Source organism: Rhinatrema bivittatum, chromosome 3, assembly GCF_901001135.1.
Source record: "Rhinatrema bivittatum chromosome 3, aRhiBiv1.1, whole genome shotgun sequence".
NCBI lineage: Eukaryota > Metazoa > Chordata > Amphibia > Gymnophiona > Rhinatrematidae > Rhinatrema > Rhinatrema bivittatum.
This window is the reverse complement of record NC_042617.1, coordinates 203,110,798-203,133,097: the sequence shown is the minus strand read 5'-3', so window position 1 is coordinate 203,133,097 and position 22,300 is coordinate 203,110,798.

Here is a 22,300-nt window from a genome sequence, read left to right as displayed (position 1 = left end):
GTTCCAGGAAAAACATCTAGTCATCATAGTGGATAATACTTTGAAATTGTCGGCTCAGTGTGCTGCAACAGTCAAAAAAGTAAACAGAATGTTAGGAATTATTAAAAAGGGAATGGTTAACAAAACGAAAAATGTCCTAATTCCTCTGTATCGCTCCATGGTGAGACCGCACCTTGAATACTGTGTACAATTCTGGTCACCGCATCTCAAAAAAGATATAGTTGTGATAGAGAAGGTACAGAGAAGGGCAACCAAAATGATAAAGGGGATGGAACAATTCTCCCAAGGGGAAAGGCTGAAGTGGTTAGGGCTGTTCAGCTTGGAGAAGAGACAGCTGAGGGGGGATATGATAGAGGTCTTTAAAATCATATGAGGTCTTGAACGAGTCAATGTGAATCAGTTATTTACACTTTCGGATAATAGAAGGACTAGGGGGCACTCCATGAAGTTAGCAAGTAGCACATTTAAGACTAATTGGAGAAAATTATTTTTCACTCAATGCACAGTTAAGCTCTGGAATTTGTTGCCAGAGGATGTGGTTAGTGCAGTTATATAGCTGGGTTCAGTAAAGGTTTGGATAAGTTCTTGGAGGAGAAGTTCATTAATTGCTATTAATCAAATTGACTTAGGGAATGGCCTCTGCTATTTCTGTCATCAGTAACATTGGATCTTCTTGGTGTTTGGGTACTTGCCAAGTTCTTGTGGCCTGGTTTGGCCTCTGTTAGAAGCAGGATGCTGGGCTTGATGGACCTTTGGTCTGACCCAGGACGGCAATTTCTTATGTTCTTATGTGGGACATAGATAACCGGAATCTTCTTTTTTTTTGTTTGTAATCATTTTTATTGAGGGTTAACAAATGAACACTACAGTGCACATAACAATAGCACAACAACAATAATGAAAATGAAAATTGTACTGAATATGCAGTAAGAGAGTATCCCATATTTCAGTATGACCTCGTCCTTTCCCCCCCCCCCCCCAATCCCTTGTAGTTCCCCCCCCCCCCTACGACATCAGCATCAGGTATGTTTCTACCAGAAATGGGACTAGATCACAAGGCCAGTGATTAGAGATATAAAGCAGTAAAGCAGTACCAAGTATCAGGGTGACGAACATAAGTCTGTACTTTAAGCGGATAAGGTTGGTGCCTCCACTACCAAAGAGGAGGGCAACGATTTAATAAATGGATCCCATAAGGCTGTAAATCGAAGCTGCTGTTTGTGGGATGTCGTATCCAGTGATTTCTTTTCCAGTAGGTACAAATGAAGCATGGCATCCCTCCATTCGCGAAGAGTTGGCGAGAGATCGGATAGCCAGTGACGGAGGATGATGCGTAATGCAATCAATCGAGTCTTGTGAAGCAAAAGTGAGGGCAAGCCAAGAATAGATCCCTTTCCACTCTTAACGCCCAACAAACAAAACTTGGCAGTCCATTCATAGTCCAACATAAACTCACTGGAAAAATATTGGAAAACCTGGGACCAAAAAACCTGGATATACGTACAGTCCCACAGGCAATGTAGTAAAGTTGCATTGGGGTGAGAACATTTGATACAATCCCCACAGGCAGTTATTCCTGCTAGAAAGGCTTTACGAGGCCAAAACACCAACTTATGAATAACCTTCAAATGGGTTTCTCTGAGAGATATACCAATGGCGGCTTTGTTGGTTGCTTGACAGCTCATTCGTAAGGCCTTTAATGGAATGTCACATGCCAGATCTATTGACCATGTGCAGGCACATGTACGGTATAAGTGGTACGTAGAGTTATCGTGCAAAAATTTATAGTACATGGACAGTTTCACTAATTTAAGTGAACTAACATGTAACAGCCTCTGGAAGGGACCATTCGTCATCCCCCATTTACAACCAGTTATACAAGACTGGATATAGCTACAAATCTGTAAATAAGTAAAGTAGTCTGATGGGAGTAAATTGAGGTTTTGGCAGCAGTAATCAAAGGAGCGGAGTGTGTTGGACTGCAAATCAACAAAGGGAAGAATATTAACAATACCCCTCTCCTGAAGTCTCTGCAATAGTCGACTGGGCATCCCAGCAGGAAGCATCGGATTATGAATTAAGGGGAGACAGTAAGATAGCTTCCAATCCAAATGTAGAAACACCCGGATATATTTCCAGCAATTACGCATACCACTAGCTAGTAAACTACTGGCGATGGGAAGTGGCAGCGCCCCGGGGGGTGTATGCAGTATAAACGTCAAATGATAGGGGGAAAAGGCCGCCCTCTCGAGTCGCAGGACCTCAGACTCGCTCCCATAGCCCAGCCACTCCCGTAACGTAGGTAATAAACAAGCAATATTATAATACCGCAGATTAGCAACTCCTAAGCCACCGTCTGGTTTGGGCACCATTAATTTAGAAAAGGACATCCTGGCTTTCTTAGGGCTCCAAAAAAAGATACTCAATATCCGATGCAACATACGCACATCCTTAGGTTTCAAGTAGAAGGGAGTCATTTGCATAATATATAGTAATTTGGGGAGCAGAATCATATTAACTAAAGCTATCCGGCCTGAAATAGATAATGGTAGGGACACCCAACTATTGACCTTCTGTTGAAACAATTTTATTAAGGGGGTGATATTGTGAAGATACCAGCTCTGAGGGTGTGCATGTATTCTAATCCCAAGATACTTGATCGTATCAGTCGCCCACAGTAACGGAAAATCGGGCCAAAGATCCTTGAGAGATCCCATAATATCTAACGCTTCGGATTTAGTGAGATTCAACTTCAGCCCTGAAAAAGTACCAAAGGTCTGAATAAGCTTCAAAAGCTCTGGTAGGGAGCTGCGAGCATTGGAAATTGTCATCAGCATGTCATCTGCAAAGAGCATCATTTTTTGCTCAATACCCCTTGAAGTAATGCCAGATATTAAGGGAGATTGTTTGATTTTTTGGGTTAATGGCTCCAAGGAAAGAATATACAGGAGGGGAGACAGGGGACAGCCTTGTCTAGTTCCCCTACTTAACGTAAATAAAGGGGAAGTAGAGCCATTGATACAAATAAAGGCTTTGGGGTCCCCATATAGGATCTTAAGTGCTGTAAGGAAGGGGCCAGCAAAACCAAAACATCTCAGGGCGTCAAACAAATAGGCCCACGCTACTCTATCGAACGCTTTTTCAGCGTCAAAGCTCACCAACAAAGGATCTATTACAGTGGCCCGGTGACATGTTTCCAGAGCCACCAGCAGTCGTCGAATATTGGCAACCGGCCGTCTACCATAAACGAAGCCTGTCTGTTCCTGAGAGATAAGATTAGGGAGAATTAACTTTAATCGATTGGCCAGGATTTTAGCATAAATTTTTACATCTTGGTTAAGGAGTGAAATTGGGCGGTATGAACCTGGTTGTGCTGGGTCCTTCCCAGGTTTTGGTAAAATAGTAATGGCAGCTACTTTCATGGTGTCAGGCAATACGGCATTAGTGATCATGTGATTGAAAAGCGTAGTTAAGTGCGGTGTCACATTTTCTCTCAGTAATTTATAGAATAAAGACGTCATTCCATCTGGCCCTGGGGATTTATGTAATTTAAGGTCTGAAATTACCTTTGAAACTTCAATTTCAGTGATGGGTCTATTTAATCCCTCGCGCTGTGAAATATTTAAGGAAGGAAGCTGCAAGTTCTGAAAGAATGACTGCTGATTAGTCTCATTCGGCGGTTCAGAGGTATACAGAGTTTCGTAAAACTGTTGAAAAACCTTCCCTATCTCAGAGGTGGACACAGCCCTGGAGCCATCTGCCCTGTTAATATGAGAGATGAATTTGGTCGGGTTTGAAGACTTAGAGAGCCGAGCCAAGAGTTTACCTGGCTTATCGCCATGAAGAAAGAGCTTGTGTTTATATGAAAACATACTCCCGGTGGCTTTACGGTGCAGAAGGTCATTTAACAGAATCTGAGTCTGTTGAAACCTGTCCTTCCACAATTGGGAGTTCTGTCTGTTCCATTGGCCCTTATAATATTGCAATTTACGTTCCAAATCTAATATTTGAGCATTTTGTTGTTTCTTTTTTCGGATTGTGTATTGAAGGATGTCTCCTCTTAGTACCGCTTTGGCGGCTTCCCAATATAAGACTGGGGCGTCCATATGTTGGCCATTGAACTCCTCGTACTGGGACCACCTCTGCTCCAAATATTTCCCAAATTCAATATCTGTAGCTAGCCACTCCGGCATCCTCCATTGAAACAATGAAGGGAGTCTAGTCGCTTCCCCAATGAGACAAGAAACAGGGCAATGATCGGAAATAACCAGGGTGCCGATGTCCGCCTGCACCACCTCTGTAAAAAGAGATTCGGAGATTAATATATAATCAATTCTAGATTTAGCTGGATGGGCCCTAGCATAGTGGGAGTAGTCCCTCTCTAACGGGTGCAGCACTCGCCACACATCAAGGAGTTGCAGGGCATGGCAAAGAAAGGCTATACCTTTCCCCTTTCCCAATGGCGGAGTATGAACAGTAGAGCATTTGTCAAGGACATGATCAGCTATGCAATTAAAGTCTCCAGCCAAAATGACTGAATCAGTGCCCATCATCGAAACTTGAGACACCAATTTGGAAAAGAAGGGATGAGAGTAGTGATTGGGGCCATAGATGGAGGCCAATACAATAGGTTTACCATATAATAGTCCCTTAATGATAATGCTTCTACCTTCTTTATCAGACCACTGGGAGTCCAACTGGAAAGGAATGGAACCCTGAATCAATATAGCCACTCCATTGCATTTACTGGTGCCAGAGGAAAAGAAAACCTGTGCATAACCCTTTTTATTTTTCAGCTTAAGATGTTCCTTGTCACGCATGTGCGTCTCTTGGAGAAACACAATGTCTCCCTTGGACCTGCGACAGTGAGCCAAAACCTTCTCCCGCTTGATAGGAGTCCCCAACCCCGCCACATTCCAACTCATATAATTAACTTTAGGAGTCATGGTGGATAACAAAAACATAGATCATGGCCATTACAAGCAAGGTATACTATACATACTCTGATACAAGCAGAACCACTCGGTTCACCCCCAATCCAGCAGCGTGCCCAATATCTCCACAAATTAGTCCCATACCTGTTAGGTGTCGTCCCCCCCCCCCCCCCCCCCCCCCCCCCCCCATCCCATCCCCCACCCCAATCATACAATCCCAGACCCCATACATCCATTCTTCTACCAATTCTCTCAATAACGAGAGCTGGAGCCAAATTCTGTGGTCAGGAGCTAGACCCCAGTAAACCAAAACATAAAGAAACAACATCATTGAACCGTTGTAAAGCCCCCTGGGAACATAAAATTAAGTTGCAGGAGGGTAAAGATGTAGGTCTGAACTTTACTGAAAAATCAAAAATAAAAAAGAGCTGGTGCAGCAAAATAGAGTCCAGTAGGCATATGAGCCATAGAAACCAGCGAAGTAAGCCCTTCAACAGAAGATAAGGATCCGATAAACCGTGGAATCCTGTGATACACAACCGCGTGGTACTGCAGACACTGTCCGCTGTATACACCATCTCTCAAAATAGGCCCTTCAGCCGTCCGCCGCCTCTTCGAAGGTTTTCTGCACATATTTCAGGGCCTCGGGGGCCGAATCGAAAGCCTGCAATTGACCCTCATGCCATACGCGCAGCTTAGCAGGAAATTGGAGAGCGAAACGCACCTGCTTATTTGCGAGCTGGGAGCACACCGATCCAAATTCCTTTCGTTTGGCTGCCACTCGAGCTGAAAAGTCTTGAAAAATGCGAACCTGCTCATTGTTATATTTAAGAGCCGAAATTTTCCGGGAGGCACTCCAAATCCGTTGCCGATCTGCATAATCAAGGATGCGAGCAATAACTACTCTGGCCCGCTGGTTTGGTCCCGCACGACTTCCCAGCCGATGTGCGCGTTCAATTTTTAAGGAGCCAAGCTGTTCCGAAATGCCCAAGGCCGACGGCAGCCACTGAAGCAATTGCTCACTAAGTTCACTGTCCGGGATGGACTCAGGTAATCCAAGAAAACGTAAATTGTTGCGCCATGATCTATTCTCCAAGTCGTCAATACGGTCATCTTGCGCCTGGAGCAATTTCGCCATTTTGTGGAGTTTACCCTCCGTCGCCAATGCCTCGTCCTCTGCTGCCGAGACGCGGGATTCCAAGGCATCAATCCGCGGGGGAAGCTCCGCAAATGCAGCTTGCATCGAGGTAAGCTGCTCCGAGATTTTATCCAATTTGTCCGACACCGCCGAAGTAACCGCATTTGTTAAAGCGGTAAGTGTCGCTGCATCAACGAGGCCTGCAGTAGTTTTTTCACCACTGGTCGCCATTTTGTCATCGCCGGATTTAGGTTTTTCCTTGTCTTTTTTTGCTATTTTAGCAGGCATGGCGACCAGAGATTTACTCATATAGCGGTCGATATTCATAGGCGATACTCACAGGTGAGTTTTGGAGGTAGTATGAGCGCGGATGTTGGAGAAAAAGTGCAGATTCTGGGGCTAGCTCCTGGAGCCGGGTTAGACACGTCTATCCCAGATCACCACATCACGTGACTCAACCGAAATCTTCTTTGTGCAGCATACAGTTGCAGACAGCACCTCCTCATTTTCCCCATCTCTGAGTCATTCCAGTTTCTGTCTTATCCCCAGGCTAAGTAAAATGGGGAGAGTGTGCACTGAGCACCTTAATTTGACTTACTTTGATTGCTGGGAGCAGCAGCAGTGAAAGAGATCTGGAAACAGCATGCAAGCCAGTTGTCTGCACCACACTGACCTCTTCCTTCTCCTGCTCTTGTGTACAGAGCAGTGTTTTCCAACCTTTCCAAGACATTAACAAAAATGTTGTGTGGCAAACCAACCTCCACAAAGCGGGCATGTAGGCATGGAGAAAACTCATATAGTGAAACGAAGAGCTAGGGAAGCACTGAAATCCCCACCAGTCTCAATTCCAAAGTTTAAAACAAAGGAAGAAAGGGGGTAGAGACACATATGAACTCATCAGGATGAGCCAGCTCCCTCTATATACAAGTGCAGGAGAAGGGACAAATCATTTGGGGCAAGCAACTGGTTCAGTTAAATAACTTGGCTATCGCAGAGACTGCCAGAGTTCCTTCAATACTTCTGCTCCTAACATTCACAGTTCATCACATCCAGGACTCAGTGCATGATCTCAGCAGAACAGTACCTGGGAGGGTTATGGTCTCTTTGCTATTGTTCTCTAAAACACTGAATTGAAAGAGCAAAAATATGCAAAATTTCAAACCATGAATATAATAATCTCCTCTCTTTCAAATCTACCATTGTACCTGAGGAAAGGAAAATAGCCTTGTAACACCTATTTTTAAACAGGGCATCAGGGATGAACCAGGAAAATACAGGCCAGTTAGCTGATGTCAGTGCTGGGTAATTATTCTTAAGAACAAAATTACTAGGCACATGAATAACATCAGCTTAATGAAGAAGAGATAACATGGAGTTAGCAAAGGGAAATTGTGGCTTACTACCCTAGTAGAATTCTTTGAAGGCATAAATAAGCATGTGGATAATGTTCTGGGTCCATAGGAGGGAGCATTAGGGGCGCTCCCGATCCTGGGGAGAAGTGTGCCCTTGTAACTCAGAGAACCAAGAGAGGAGCTCCAAGGAAGTGCCGAGGCAGGTGAGACGAAGTCCCGTCTGGGCTAGGACCGGAAGCCCTGGCCCCCGCCGACTTGTACGGCCTCAATGAGGCCAACCACGCAAGAAGTCCAAGAAAGGACTAACCCTTGTGAAGGCAAGGAAGGAATGACTGCAGGGCCCTTAAATAGGGCTGAAGAGGAGGAGACGCCCTGGGATGAGTTCAGGTGGGGCCCGGGGCATATCCGGCCACGGGCCCTTTAAATCACTAAGAGAGACGCGGCTTCACCCCTAAGAGGAAGTGGGCAGGACCCTGGACAGGGGCATCCCTCCGCTGATGCTGAGGAGCAGGGCTGGGCCGAGGTACAGGCCCCAATGGAGAAGGTGGCTCTCTCTGCCTTGGAAGGCAGGCTGAGGAGCGGCTCCACCACAAGGGAGGCCGGGGACTGTGGCCCCCAGGCTGCGAAGCAAAGATGACATCAGCGGCAGCTCCAGCTGCATTGAAGCAAGGTGGCAGGGCCCGCCATGCAAGAAAAGGATGTTGGCGGCCTCTGGATCATGTGGGAGCAGCGAATGTCGGCAGCAAGATGGCAGCCTCCGGGCCACGGAGGTAAGCACCTGCTTGCGGTTAGGCCCATGAGCAAGAGCGCAACAGATAAGGGACCATCAGTTCATATAGTAGATCAAGATTTTCAGAAGGCATTTGATAAAGTCCTTCATGAGAGACTCTTCAGGAAATTAAAAAGTCATTGGATAGGAGGATATGTTCAACTGTGGATTGATAGCTAGTTAAAGGATAAAAAATAAAGACTAAATAGTTTTCCAATGCAGGGAGGCAAATAGTGACGGGCCCCAGGGTTCCCCCCCCCCCCTCCCCCCTCCAGCAATCCCTCCTAACCTAACTCAGACTGAAAGAATTCTCACTAGCTAATGGAGCACAACAGAAGCCCAGCCAACAAAATCCAAGACTGCAGCCATCACAAATAGCCCACAAGCATCAAAATTGAATGCCAACAAAGATGCCCAACTATTAGAGGCTCCAGATGGTGACTGAATCCTTGGGGCCTGCCAAACCAGGAGCACCATGAGAAAAAATAGTGACTCACCAGGCACAATCTCCCAAACTCAAACAGGAGCTTTACCACCAGCATAAGCTTTATTTGCCTAGAAGAAAGATGAATTTGAGGTCAGATGAGGAGCCTGGCTGGCTAGAGGGTTTTGGCCATGTTATCATTCCATTGTCGATTCTGAAGATCCATGTATTAAGAATTCTCTGAGAACAAGCAAGATGTGAGAGTCCTCACAGGTAAATGATGTTATTGGAGGCTCTAACTTCAGCCCTTGAAAGGTTGTTGCATTCTACAGACTTTCTTGAATGTGAGTGGCCTTCTGTGCAGGAATGCTTTGAAGGATGCCTGGCTGTTGCCAATATTTCTCTGCTCTCATTACCATGCATTGACAAGGACCAATGACGGTGCTTGTTTGCTTTATCTCAATACTCCTTATCGGTGACCTTTAGAGCCAATATCGATGAAGTGGAACCCTTCACTTTAATTGGATGGGAAATACAATTGGATTCTCTGTTCCCCTTGGTCTCTATCAGTGTACAATGTCAATGAAGGGCAATGCTTCCTCAATACTGATGCATTACCGGCATCCAGTGCAGCTTTTCTGGTCCCTTTGAAGTTGATGCCTTTGATGCCCATGCAGATAGATCAGACTTATCCAACCCTAAGAACTTTTCCATGAGGTCTATATGAGTTTGGGATTGATGGTCTCTGGGAGCCCTCTTGCCGCATATGGAGTATCCCAAGACATTTTGGTCATGCCCAAGATACAGCATATATTTGTCATGTGGGTCTGTGACTGGCATAATTCAGCTGCACTTGGGGCACTTTTTGAAGTTGCTGGTTCTCTTCTGTTTGGTGGACATTGGATGAAAACTAGCTTGCCTTAAAAGCCTAGATTCAAAAACTGGCATAAATGACTTTTTTAAAATTGAGACTATTAAGACCCTTGCGATTAATTCTTTAACCACAGGACCTCAGGCTTTGGTACTCTCACACCTGGATTATTGTAACTCACTGTATGGAGGGTTTCCAAAATACTTGTTACATGTCTTGCAACTGATTCAAAATGCAGCTGTGCACATGCTCTTTGTCTTCAGTTAAAAGAGAGCCTTTTCTTAAAGAACTGTACTGGTTGCACAGTGAGTTCAGTTCAAGCTGTTATCTCTATTCATAGAGTCATTTATTCTGATGACTTTGTCTAAAGAATGTAATAAGACACAACACTCCTTCTTCTTCACTCCATTCTGCATCACAGGAATTGTTAATGGTACCTTCATCGTTCACGATTAGGCTATCAACAACTAGAGCCAAAGAATTTTCTATTATAGGAATCCTTTGCCTTGAGATGTATGTAATGAAGTTGACTAAAATTCAGGAAAAATGTGAATATGATGATATTTTTAGATGTTTTTAATTAATTGTAATATTGTATATAAATATGTTTTGATTTATAGTATTTTTATGTATGTAAGTGGTAATACGCATTGATATTTAAGGAAATGTGGAATAGAAGCAATACAAATAAATAAATTAATTAATAATTCAATGTTGAAAACCAAAAGTTGCCTGATTGTTGCCACTTCAACATACTGGTATCAATGTCATTGCAGCTGTAGAAAATAAAGAAAACTTTAAAATGAATGAAAAACCTAATTATGGAGCTAAAGTGGTAAGTGAAACTTTGCAATTTAGAATGGGTCCTACTTAAAGAGAAATGGCTGGAGAGCAGTTGAAAAAGAGAGGTAGCTTACCTCATCACTGAATGGTCCCTGAACAATGGCTATAATGTGGAAAGCCGTGCATATGCTCAGAAGAGTTCCTGAAATCTCTGGAAGCTATGCAGTGAAACTTCTAGATCAGGATTCTGTCCTATGAAATTATTCACCTGTGAGGACTTACTATCGTTAAAGAACATCTGCTATAGTTAAGTAATTTATGCTTTATCTGTAGGATAGCTTTGTCTGATTCCATATGTTGTAAAGCAATAAAATAGTCTCCAGAAAAAAAACACTATGAAAATTGAGAAAACAACCCAGGAACATATAATTTATATTAAATTAATTTCCTGTGATGTTAAAAGAAACATTTGATAAATATTGACAGGTTATTCTTTCTTAAGTTTAAGGCTGACCTCTGTCAAGCAAGAACAAGGGGCAGCAATCCCATGGATTTTGCCATTGTTACCATGGTAACTATTGCTGTTCCGTTAACTTCAATGGAGTTGGTTACTATAGCAACCTCAGCAAATCCATGATATGCTGCAGATTGCTGAGATTTGTCAGTGGCAAGAATTGTACAGTGTATTGTGTGTATTGCAACTGAGCAGTGCAGCGCTACCAATTATGCTCCTGACTTAAATGAACTGCTGCTTTCATCTTGCCTTTTAGACAACATCTGTCTGCCTGTCTTTTACAACAAAAGGAGAAGCATGAAATAGAGGTGAGGAGCATGTCTGATGGGGATAGTCATTTTCTCTGAGTCTTCAAATTGAATTAAATTCACTTCTGTTGTGGACTGGTTCAAAAGAGTCATTTATAACAGGCATAATATATCAGAGTTGGCAACTTTCCTTATTCAGTGGAGAAATGCCTTGGTTTTTGGCCAAAAATGTTACTTACCTGTTTCCATTCTCTCAGTCCGAAAAGCTCCATTATCTCAAAGCTTTTTATCGCTGTAAGATTAAGACATCTCAATTTTAGACAAATCTTCCTGAAGAGCTTTCAGTTCAAATATTTTTATTGAGTTTTACAGAAGAAGAAGCAGAAATGAACAGAGCTTATGAAGTAAACATATAATAGAAATACTTCTATAAGATAATATAATTGCATAAATCTGCCAACAATATCAATTCACTATGTTTACTATGCACCCATGTTCTATGTGAACCAGCATGATGTGACTGCTGTCTCGAATGCCGGTATATAAAAAAAATCAGAAATAAATATCAATAAAATTATAATAATGCAGTGTGAAAAGGAAGATATAACAATAAAGCATATACCAGTGTGAGGGAAATAACAATAGAATTATGATTTTAAATCAGATTAAGGAAAAAATAGTGGTCTGCCGGCCCCCACATTACTATCCAGCTAGGTATTCAATGATATCTAAGCTCTGTTTCCTTCTCATATTGATAGTAAAGACATACTGTATGCCAGCAAAAAGTGAGATTCAAAGTAGTAGGCTTTTTTTCAATTGCACAGTACCATCTTAAGTGCAACAGATAGTAAAAAATCAATCAAGTAATTTTCTTTGTGGAGGAGCCATTGGAGGTTGAACAGTAAGGGATTTAAGTACAATGAGTGAATAGGAAAGTGGGTATGATAAAGTGAGCATTTGGGATATCATATTCCAAACATCTTGGCAAAAAGTATATGTAAGCGGGCAATAATATAAAAGGTGTGAGAGAGCAGCCTTCCCACGTGTTCAACAAACATGTAAAGTGGATAAACCAACCTGATACTTGGCCCAAGGAGTCGAAATAGCACAGTGGACTAGAAAATACATTAAGAGAAGAGGAGAGGGACATCCTCAAGATTTATCCCAATATAAGGTCCAATGGAAATCATCTAGTAGTGACAATTCTTGTGTCCAAACTTGTTCTAGTCCTATACATTGTTTGAGGGTCATGTTTTTTTAAATGTTTATGTATATTACATGCACTATGACCTTGTGAGGTTAAAGTATGAAGCAGAGTAATCAACTGTGGTGGTTGTGGGGTATGATTTAGATCTAAGGAGGATGTCCAGATGCATGAAAGCAATAGACTCCAATGATACTGTTGAGAGGATGATAAAAAATTTTCATGGGATTGAGCAAAGGATAGAAAATGGCCTTCATGTAGGTGAGTCGGAGACCAAATTCTGGCATGCTGCCATATATGCTAATTAATTTGTTTACAACCAATCAAAAATGTGGAATTTAGCCATGCTATGGTCAGAACAGATGATTTCCAAGGGACTGTTAAGTTTGGAATAGTACCTTCTAAAGTGAAGAATGCCGTATATGTTGTCAAAAATATAGGATTAGAACAGAACCAAAGCATCGAGGGGAAACTTGGGAAGGAACATAAAGGGCCAGGCTGAGCAAGTGAATGTTCTATTGAGAGCCAAACTAGAAGATTGCAGAGGTTAACATCCTTGGCAATCCAAGTGAGGCTTTATTGTAAAGTAGATGCAAGATGGTACATATGAAAGTCAGGAAGGTTCACACACACCTCCCCCTTATTGTCTGGGCAATTTCAGTTTCCTCAAGGCAATACGTGAAGATTTATTTTTCCATAAAAAGTGAGAAAGGAGGAAATCTACCTTGCAATAAAATTTATAGGAGAAAAGCATTGAGAGCATATGGAGGATATAATAAATTTGTGATGCAAGAACCATTTTGATCATATCTAAGCGTCTCCACCAGGATAAAAATAGAGGTGACCATTTATTTGTGCTGTTCATGAGAAGAGTAACTATATGGTCTTCCATCTTAGAGAGATGAGTAGAAGTGAATACCCGAGTATTTCAAACCATCTGAAATCCAGTGAAATTGCAGGAGATGGGGGCAATACTTATTTCCATCCCATTGAGCAGCATAATTTCAGATTTATTGCAATTTATTTTATATCTTGAAATTATGAAGAAGGAAGAAATGTGACATTATTTCTGGAACAATATCTACAGGATTGCGAAAATACAGAAGTCCGTCATCAGGTATGCCAATAGTTTGAGCATGGGATTCTGTCTTAAGGACAACAAAAGCAGTTTGAGAGAAATATTAAACAAAAAATGGGAAAATGGACATCCTTGTCATGTTTCTCTTTGGAGAGATACATGTTCTGAAAGAAAACCATTAATGGAGAGAAATCGAAGTAGATTGCAGTAAAGGAGTTTAGTAAGGGACATTTTTATTTATTTATTTATTTATTTGTCGTGTTTTGTATACCATCATTCGGTTTTGCCATCAGAACGGTTTACAGCGTTTGGTTAGTGTGCTAGTTAAATAACATTACAGTGTATTTTTATTACATCGGTTTACAGTTTCGTGATAAGTTGTGGGTTAGTTGCTATAACATGTGCTAATACACGTAGGGTGGGGTTACAGGGTGAGGCAATCGGGTAGGAAAGTAACTAGGATAAGTCAAACAAGTAGGTTAGTGAAACAGGCTTTCAAGGTTAAATATAGATAAGATGCTGTTGGATATGCGTTTTGGGGTTAGTTAAAATCAATGTCTTGGAGGTTCGAGTGGTCGTAGGTATGTTGTTGATCATGGGATGGACGGTTGTTTCTTGATGCTGGTTGTGCGTAGGTGTCTGGCAGTGCAGTTGATGGTATGAGTTTGCGTAGACTTTGGTGAACAGCCAGGTTTTCAGCTCTTTTTATAAGGTTTTTATGTTGGGTTGAGTTCTTATTTTGGTTAGGAGTGAGTTCCATAGTGAGGGGCTGGCGATCGATATAGGTCTCTCATGGGTTGTAATTAGTAGTGCGGTTCTGGTGGGAGGGATTTTGAAGAGGCCTTTATTCTTTGAGTGTAAGTCCCGTTTTGGAGCATGTTGCTCGATGGTTAGACAATGTCAACAATATTGTCTAATTCATCATGGTTCGGTAGCGCCGATATATGAAGCGATTTTTGCCAACATTTCAGCAAAATTTGTATTTCGTGTTAGTGTGCACTAATGGAGTTACTGCATACTGCATATCTCTTAGTGCGCAGTAATATCAATTAGTGTGCACTGTTTTTCTCTCTAATGAACTCCTCTGAATTGATACTTTTTAATTTTTAAAGTGTAACATTAGTTATAGTGCACTACTACATACTTAGTGTGCTGTAAGTTCTATTAGGGCACACTAACTAACCTGCTAGTGTGCAATAACGGGACTTAATGCGCATTAACATCTAGCTAGTGTGCACTATCTCATTCAGTGTACTGCACATTAATGCTGAGATAGTGCGCACTAACTGGTTGTTAGTGTGCAGTAAGGCCCATTAGTGCGCACTAATGCACCGTCGAAAATTGCCGGAAAAAAAAAAAACGTGGGAAAACAAAATTTTCCGAGGAGCACCTGATCCAAAGCCCAAACCAAAATCTTTAAACAAAGCACATCTCTACTGGATACTAACTACTAGGGATGTTAATAGGGTGATCGATCGTCTTAACGATCAATTTTGGCTTGGGGGGGAGGGAAATCTGATCGTCATGGTTTTTGGTTTTTTTAAATCGTAAAAAATAGTAAATCGGGGGAGGGCGGGAAAACCGGCACCCTAAAACCCACCCCGACCCTTTAAAATAAATCCCCCACCCTCCCAAAGCCCCCCAAAATGTTTTAAATTACCTGGTGTCCAGTGGGGGGGTCCCGGCGCGATCTCCCGCTCTTGGGCCACGGCTGCGATAAAAGAAATGGCGCCAGTGGCCCTTTGCCCTTACCATATGACAGGGCAAAGGTAGCGCCGGCGCCATTTTGGTTCCTGTCACCCGACGTCACGAGTGCAGGAGATCGCTCCCGGACCCCTGCTGGACCCCCAGGGACTTTTGGCCAGCTTGGGGGGGCCTCCTGACCCCCACAAGACTTGCCAAAAGTCCAGCGGGGGTCTGGGAGCGACCTCCTGCACGCAGGCCGTATTGCCAATATTCAAAATGGCACTGGCGCTACTTTTGCCCTCACTATGTCGACATAGTGAGGGCAAAAGTCAAAATGGCGCCGGCGCTACTTTTTTGACGATTTTGACGATTTTGACGACTTTTGACGATTTTGACGATTTTGACTTTTTTGACGATTTTGACGATTTAAAATATATCTGATGATTGTTTTAAATCATCAAAAAATGATTCACATCCCTACTAACTACCACAATCACCCAGTATCCTTCAGAATCTGCTTCCTGATGAATAATCTGAAGTGGTAAGGATTTATGTATCAAATGGCTACATGTCTTTTTTTTTATGAGACACAGAAGCAAAAATAACCAGACAGACCTAGTCTTTAAGTTTGAGATTCTCTGCATGAGGTAGATGGGTTTCTTGTAAAAAAAAACAAACAAAAAAAACAAATCATGTAGATAGCTGGGTGGCTGGTGGACGTGAGGATCGCCTGGTAACATGCCTACCTGGTGCGAATGTGGCAGACCTCACGCATCACCTAGATAGGATTTTAGACAGTGCTGGGGAAGAGCCAGCTGTTATGGTACATGTGGGCACCAACAACATAGGAAAATGTGGGAGGGAGGTTCTGGAAGCCAAATTTAGGCTCTTAGGTAGAAAACAAATCCAGAACCTCCAGGGTAGCATTCTCTGAAATGCTCCCTGTTTCACGCACAGGTCCCCAGAGGTAAGCAGAGCTACGGAGTCTCAATGGATGAGACAATGGTGCAAGGAAGAGGGATTCAGTTTTGTAAGGAACTGGGGAACCTTTTGAGGAAGGAGGAGTCTCTTCCGAAGGGATGGGTTCCACCTTAACCTTAACCAGGGTGGAACCAGACTGCTGGTGTTAACCTTTAAAAAGGAGATAGAGCAGCTTTTAAACTAGAACAAAGGGGGAAAGTCAACAGTGGTTCGAAGGGAGGTATCTTCAAAGGATACTAATGATGCATTAGAATTAGGGCATCCCGACAGTGAGGTTGCAATAATAAGAAAAGTAGTCCAAGTGCCTGTAACTAAAAACTCACCTGAGCTAAAAAATTCTAACTTATCCCTATCAATTAAAAAGCAGAATAAAAACACAAACAAAAAACAAACTTTGAAATGTTTGTATGCTAATGCCAGATGTCTAAAAAGTAAGATGGGAGAATTAGAATGTTTAGCAATGAATGATACACACTTAAGCATAAGAGAGTTAACAAATTTTATTATCTCAAATTAGTTAGCACATACCATAAAATGTGTCATGATGGTTTCACAACACCCACCCTTGTATTCATTCACACTCTTACTCATTCATTCCATTAAAAACACAAAAACCAATATTGTCATTGAACAGCCCTGCTACACCAATTCACTAACACATGTGGAAAAAACTATATGAGCATGTATTGGTAAATCTCTTCTATCCTTATGGCTTATATGCCATTTACAACGCTTAACATAGGCTTATATATAGTTTACATCAAAACAATAAATACCCATACATCTTTAATAATATGGTTAGTGCTGAAATCTTCCTATCTCTTCCATGAACCACAACTTATGTATGGGTTTCAGTTTACCCAATTATATTACACTCTATTCTTCCTTTCTTGGCTATTGGTGGTTTTCCTTCCTCATGAAGACTAATCACCCGACAAGAGGCCCTTGTTTCTCCATGCAAGGCTTCATCAGGGGGCATACTGCATCTACAATGATATCCAATATATATTAGCAGGTAATGGACTACTTCTCCAAGAACTTATCCAAACCTTTTTTAAACACAGCTACACTAACTGCACTAACCATATCCTCTGGCAAGAAATTCCAGAGTTTAATTGTGCGTTGAGTGAAAAAGAACTTTTTCCGATTAATTTTCAATGTGCCACATGCTAACTTCATGGAGTGCCCCCTAGTCTTTCTATCATCCAAAAGAGTAAATAAATGAATCACATTTACCCGTTCTAGACCTCTCGTGATTTTAAACACCTCTATCATATCCCCCCTCAGCCAATGTTGTGACCGTCGCTGTCTGACGGCTCCACTATGCGCACCTTACCGCTTTGGCGACTCCCTCTTTGCCTGTTGGAAGTTTGGCTGCCATGGCGTCATCTTGCCATTCCCCTCCGGCGTCCCTGGACCGGCTGGACGCTACGCTCCACCATGTTTCCCAGCAGCCTAAGGGCGCGCGCGTGGCATGGCCCCGAATCAAGTACCAGCAGTGGCGCGAACCTCAGGGGCGTCCCCCTGAGGTGACGTCATCCTCACCGGATATTTAAGGTCTCTGAAATCGCTAACGAATTGAGTTAGCAAAGGTTTACCGGGCTTTCCTCCAGGTATCGGCAGATGGGATTCACTCTCCGCATACCTTGCTACTCTGCCTCCTCGGACTTACCAGGGGTACCCGCTCCTCAGGGGCCTCGCTTTCTCTTTTGCTTTTCAGATCGCAGTCTGGAACCGGTACTTGCTCCTCGAGGGACCTCGTTCCCGGACTTCCTACTGAATACTACTTCTGCCAGGAAGTCATCACTGCCTACAACATCAGTGAGTTACCATCTCTTTCTCAGAGTGTTCCCTGGAACCAGGTACTCGCTCCTTGAGGGCCTACTTCATTCCAGCCCCTGGGCTGCTTCTAAGAGATTATTGTGTGAGTGTTACCATCAAGGTTCTGTTCCTGAACTCATTATATTCAGTTTCTTTACAGCTCAGTTATCCAGGATTGCTGTTACAGTATCTGAGGGACTACAGCCCAGCCGGGCACTTCAGCTCACTACTGTCACCTCTGATGTTTAGATATACTGTTTAATAAAAGAACTAGTGTATGTCTGTCTCCGTACTCTGAGCTTGACCGGTGGTCCCTCTCGGGATCTTCCCCCGGGGCGAGGTCATCTGCTACCGGCCCAAGGATCCACCACAACTACCACGACCACTAACAGCCACCTCTTCTCCAAGCTGAAAAGTCCTAACCTCTTTAGTCTTTCCTCATAGGGGAGCTGTCCCATCCCCTTTATTATTTTGGTCGCCCTTCTCTGTATCTTCTCCATCGCAACTATATATTTTTTTAGATGCGGCGACCAGAATTGTACACAATATTCTACAAATACATTTTTCTGAATAAGTTATTTATTATCTAACTAAGTGACTCGTTTCCTAAGGTGCATTTGGCCATTTACCACAAGGTAAACTGTTTTTGGTATGGTAAATGGGATAATGCACAGTATTAAAATACTCCACGTTATTCAAAGTGCGGTCTCACCACGGAGTGATATAGAGGCATTATGACATTTTCCATTTTATTCACCATTCCCTTTCTAATAATTCCCAACATTGTTTGCTTTTTTGACTGCCGCAGCACACTGAACCACTATGATGCCTAGATCTCTTTCTTGGGTGGTAGCTCCTAATATGAAACCTAACATTGTGTAATTATAGCCTGGGTTATTTTTCCCTATATGCATCACCTTGCACTTATCCACATTAAATTTCATCTGCCATTTAGATGCCCAATTTTCCAGTCTTACAAGGTCTTCCTGCAATTTATCACAATCTGCTTGTGATTTAACTACTCTGAACAATTTTGTGTCATCTGCAAATTTGATTACCTCACTCATCGTATTTCTTTCCAGAACATTTATAAATATATTGTAAAGTATGGGTCCCAAAACAGATTCTTGAGGCACTCCATTGCCCACTCCCTTCCACTGAGAAAATTGTCCATTTAATCCTACTCTCTGTTTCCTGTCTTTTAGCCAGTTTGTAATCCACGAAAAGATATCGCCACTTTTTATTTTTCCTAGAAGCCTCGTATGAGGAAATTTGTCAAATGCCTTCTGAAAATCCAAATACACTACATCTACTGGTTCTCCTTTATCTACATGTTTATTAGCTCCTTCAAAAAAGTGAAGCAGATTTTTCCTTGGGTAAAGCCATGCTGACTTTGTTCCATTAAACCATGTCTTTCTATATGTTCTGTGATTTTGATATTTAGAACACTTTCCACTATTTTTCATGGCACTGAAGTCAGGCTAACTGGTCTGTAGTTTCCCAGATCGCCCTGGAGCCCTTTTTAAATATTGGGGTTACAATGGCCACCCTCCAGTCTTCAGGTACAATGGATGATTTTAATGATAGGTTACAAATTTTTACTAATAGATCTGAAGTTTCATTTTTGAGTTCCTTCAGTACCCTAGGATGCATACTATCCGGTCCAGGTGATTTGCTACTACAGGTTCACATGCGCGTGCCAATGCGTACACGTTATAAAATTGGCGCGACCATGTGCTCACCAGGAACTGTGCACACATGGACGCACGTGCGCATCTTTTAAAATCTACCCCTTATCCTCCCTGAAAATTGACTCCCTTTTAGCCTGCATTTCTTTAATAGTTTATTTTATTTTATGATTCTTACAAACACATACATAAAGGCGACCAGGGCGACCAGGAAGGTGGAGGATCTTCATCGGATGACGTACGAGGAGAGATTGAAGAATCTAAATATGTACACCCTGGAGGAAAGGAGGAGCAGAGGTGATATGATACAGACTTTCAGATACTTGAAAGGTGTTAATGATCAAAAGACAACGACAAACCTTTTCCGAAGGAAAAAAATCAGCAGAACCAGGGGTCACGATTTGAAGCTCCAGGGAGGAAGATTCAGAACCAATTTCAGGAAGTATTTCTTCACGGAGAGGGTGGTGGATGCCTGGAATGTCCTTCCGGAGGATGTGGTGAAGACCAGAACTGTGAAGGACTTCAAAGGGGCGTGGGATAAACACTGTGGATCCATAAAGTCAAGAGGCTGCCAATGAAGAGTGGGTGACTCGCCAGAATGATGGCTACTGCCTGGAGTCAATACCCTTATTAAATAAACATACACAGGCTTACGGTGACTCCAACATCGCTCTAAGCTTCAACAGCAAGAGGAAATGTGGAAAAAAGGATTCACACTCACAAAGAGGGGAGTAGCTGGCTTGTTACGGCGGTTACTACCCCAAATCAAATAAGCCTGATACTTCACTTTCAATGCATATACAGCAAAGTTCTCTGATTCAACGGCAGGGGAGAAGAAAAACTGATACTTCACACATCCAGCAGAGCTCTCTGCTTCAACGGCAGGGGAGAAGAAAAGAGGGTTCGCACTCACAAAGCGGGGAGTAGCTGGCTTGTTACGGCGGTTACTACCCCAAACCAAATGTGCCTGATACTTCACTTTCGATGCACATCCAGCATGGCTCTCTGCTTCAACGGCATGGGAGAAGACTTATACGTCATGCATATCCAGCATAGCTCCCTGCTTCAACGGCAGGGAAGAAGAAAAACAACCAATAAGGGCTAATAACATAGTCTGGGTAAAACAAATAAGCATGGGTGCAGCTTGCTTATTGCAGCGGCTACTAGCCCTAACGAATCAAGCTAGATATTTCACTTGGATGCAGCTCCATCACTGCTCTCTACATTAAAGGTGGGGGTGGAAGGGAAATAGAACCAAGAGCTAAGAGAAACAGATAAGTATGAGAGAAAATATGTGTGAAGCTTGCTGGGCAGACTAGATTTATTTATTTTTATTTATTTAACGTTTCTTTTATACCGATGACCGTTCGCACATCGCATCGGTTTACAGTGAACACAAAACCATTGGGCGGGGCCCTTACATAAAACAGATAATATACTGAACTAGGAAACATATAAATTGAAATTAGGGGGGAGCCCTTACATCAAAACTATTTACATCAAAACTATATACAGAATTAGTGCACAGTACCAAATCGACAAGCATAGAGGTGGTCATATCAGGAAATCCGAGTAAGGGTAAGGGTAAGGGTAAGGGTCGGAGGGGGAGTTATGTAATAGGGGGTGTGATGGAGTAAGCTTGTTGGAAGAGCCAGGTTTTAAGTTTCTTTTTGAAAGTGGGGGTATAGGTCTCAGTGCGAATATCATGGGGCATAGAGTTCCATATCGTGGGGCCGGCCAGAGAAAAGGCTCTGTTAATAGTGGAGGAAAGCTTAAAGGATTTAATAGATTGGGCTTGGAGTGTTCCTTGGGGTGCTGGGCGTGTAGGTCTCTTGGAGGTACGGGGTACGAGGGGGGGGTTGAGCCAGTTGAGGTTGGAGTTTAATAGACTTTTGTGTATGATTGAGAGAGTTTTATAAAGAATTCGTGACTGTATAGGGAGCCAGTGTAGTTCCATAAGTGCGGGGGTGATGTGATCTCTTTTCTTTGTGTTTGACAGGATGCGAGCGGCGGCATTTTGTAGAAGTTGGAGTGGTCTAGTGTGAATTGCGGGAATGCCAAGTAAGAGCGCATTACAGTAGTCAATCTTTGAAAAGATAATAGCTTGAAGGACTGTACGGAAATCATTGAAATGTAGCAAGGGTCTGAGCTTCTTTATTGTTTGCAGTTTAAAGTAGCAGTCCTTTATAATGGATTTGATGAATGGTTTGAAAGAGAGGTGATTATCAATAATAACTCCTAGGTTGCGAGTGTGAGGTGGGAAGTTAGTAGCAGAGTAGGCAGGGGGGATGACCGGGGGTGGCTGCTTATTCGATATGACTAAAAGCTCAGTTTTGTTGGAGTTAAGCGCTAGGTGCATGTCCTTTAGGAGCTGGTTGATAGAGGAAAGACAGGATTCCCAGCTGTGTAGAGCGCTAGGTGCATGTCCTTTAGGAGCTGGTTGATAGAGGAAAGACAGGATTCCCAGCTGTGTAGAGCCGTTTGGATGGTGTCCGAGAAGGGGAAAATGATTTGTACATCATCAGCATAAATAAAATGCTTGATGTGTAGATTAGTGAGGAGCGTAGTAAGGGGGAGCATGTAAATGTTAAATAAGGTAGATGAGAGTGAGGAACCTTGGGGAACACCTTGGGGGAGACTGATGGGGTCAGATTCATTATTGTTCATAGTGACAGTGAAAGTACGATTTTGGAGATATAATTGAATCCAATCAATGGCCTTGCCAGTGACCCCAATATTTCTGAGTATGCTGAGGAGGACATCATGATTAACTGTGTCAAACGCAGCTGAGATGTCAAGTAATGCGATA